Genomic DNA, 2,578 nt, shown 5'->3' on the forward strand with positions numbered 1-2,578 from the left:
GTCTCTGCAAAAAGTACTTATATGGGTGGGATTTTAAAGCATAACCATGTCACTCCATAATGACATTTGAAGGAAAATGTGTGTGTAATACATTACAGAGGTGGGACTTGAGGTCCATTTTTTTACTACTGAAGTTACTTTCAGCTCTAAAACTTGGTCCTTATTATGGTAACTGCTACACTCAGGTAGGCAAAGCCCAGAGGAGAGCTGCCATTGCCTGTCACCAGCTCTGGCAGTTTCAGCCTTCAGCCGTGGCTCTGAAGCTGTGAGGCAGTAGATTACAAGGTTGCTGGGAAGGTTGGAGGTCTGACCTGATCCAGTGCAACTGGGACTTCGGGCAGTTACATCTACCTGCATACAGTGAGTTTCTAGTGGGGTTTTGTTTGTTTTTCTTGAGAAAAAGCAAAGTTGCTGCCCCCATAAGGAAACACCTGGCATTTAATATTCTTTCTGCATTGTCCTATACTTGAATAATGGTTTTCTGCATCACGGGAAGATTTCTTGGCCAGACATGCTAGAGTCATGCATATCCATTTCTCTTATATAGAGATAAGTTTGGGACATTTAGCAATGTTATAAAAGGCACTAAAGGTGGGCCAGTTCACCCAAGTGACTGCTACTGTTAGTGATATTTGACAGGTATTTTCAAGATTGTTATCCTGTTAACAAGTCTGTCTGTGACCCTTAATGTAAAAGTTTAATTGGCATACTACAGTGAATACAAACAGACTGAGAGGAAACAAAAAATGCACCCTTCTGGTGTTAGACATGACACTTAAATGGGAATATCTCTTGAAGAAATAGAATTCAATCCTTTTCTCTCTAATCTGCCCAAACCTGCTATCTTGATATGTCTTGGGAGCAAGGAAAGCTGAACTGTCAGGAAAGGTGACAGCATTTTCTGTCTTCAAAATTTTCTTGTTGTTAAGCTTTCTGGTCTTCTAGCCTTTGTTCGTATTAAGTTTTACAGTTGGCATTTCAGTTTGTTTTGCCATTATCATAATGCTGTGGGGATTACTTATTTCCAATATTTGTCCACAGTTTCTTGCAACTTGATCCCAGGGTGCTTGGCTTTTGGGCCTTGGGGTTGTTTTCCTCATGAATGAATTTTCAGTCATGGAGCTACTAAGTTTAATCCTTTGTCAGAGAATGGCTTCACATCTCTCTATTTCTGTGTGACAAATCTTCTTCAAATAACCTTTGTTTTACTGTCTTCAGACATTCCTAAATCTGCTCCTTCTCTTAAGCTGAAGAGATTCTTAAATCTTTGAGCTCTGTAGCTTAGTATTCATCTCTTCTGTAAATGTTAAATTAGTTTAGACTCTATATTTGTCCGTGAATCTAAGTTGTCTTAAAGCTTCAGTTTCGCCCACAGTTCTTCCTGCTTTGGAAAGCTCTGCACAGAGCCTCTGATGCTTACTTTGTCACTTCCCCACCCTCTTCCCTGTATCCCTGCCAGTGCCCAGACCAGCTGTTCACCACTTCTGCTCATTCTCTAATCTGCTGTGCAGCAAGGTCACCTTTGCCTTTTTTCTCACCTACCTCAGCTTCATGCTTTTCCCTGTTCAGCAGCTTCAGGTAGGATGCACAAGCACAACAGCGTAAGCAGAGTTGGAGACAGCAGGAGTCAGGGGGTGGATTTCCAGGATCCATCTTAAACACTGAGTTAAAAATTAATGTCTTAGCTGAATGGTAGAGAACACTTCCCTGTTTTGGCACTCTATTATTGAACAGAGTAGGAAAGTACATAAAAATACACATTTCTTAGTCTTCACTGTTCTACTATGAGTCTGCATATTTTCATGTTCCCTTCAGCTACAGACCTTTCCTTTGTTCGTATTCAGTTATACCCTTTAAGGCATGTATCTAAGAGTTTTTACAATTAAAATCACCTGCAATATATACATAAGCTAATACTTTTACTAAATCTGGCACCCAAATTGAGTACCTTCAGAAGAACCTAGTAGGTCACCCTTAATTTTTAAGTTTTGCAGTCAAGTCTGATGGTTATTCCTTGGCTTAGATAGAGTAGTGCTTTAGCATGGTCTTCTGTGCAGCTGTTGAGCACATTGTCTTCTGACTTGAATCTGAATGTGTGCATTCAGTTTACTGTTGATAAAACTTACCAGTTGTAATCTTTTTTGTTGGTAAAGTTTAGCTGTAGTTGACAGATGTTGATACCAGTTGAGTATTCAACATAGTAGAGTATATATGGGGAATCTTTGAAATGCTTCCAACAGAGTCCAGGTTTCGGGGGATCTTCTGGGAGGGATTTGCCTGGTGGTGGTGAAGGTTGCAAAACTGGGAGTTTGGATCATGGGGGCTTCCTGACTTGAGGGAAAGGAGAAGTAGAGTTTGATGGAGAGAATGGAAGCAAAGCCCAAAGGAAATTGTTGGGTATCCATTAACTTAGCATGCTAAGATGACACGTGCTGTCTTGTTGGGGCAATAGTATAGCAGTTACACAAGAAAATGCAACAAGAGAACTTCCCCTTATAGTCAAGGAGGAATTCTTAACGCCCTCCCTAGGGACCATATCTGCTACCTACAACTACTGTTCAACGGTGCATCCTGCTGA

General features: G+C 40.8%; 1 protein-coding gene across 1 annotated transcript in view; it reads left to right on the top strand.

The window, feature by feature from the left end:
* Window positions 1-2,578, top strand: part of LOC104463620 (amyloid beta A4 protein-like) — a gene marked incomplete at its 5' end in the record, with an annotated part of 88,217 nt that overhangs the window by 33,185 nt on the left and 52,454 nt on the right.

This window comes from Pterocles gutturalis, unplaced genomic scaffold, assembly GCF_000699245.1.
Source record: "Pterocles gutturalis isolate BGI_N339 unplaced genomic scaffold, ASM69924v1 scaffold7723, whole genome shotgun sequence".
NCBI classification, from domain to species: domain Eukaryota; kingdom Metazoa; phylum Chordata; class Aves; order Pterocliformes; family Pteroclidae; genus Pterocles; species Pterocles gutturalis.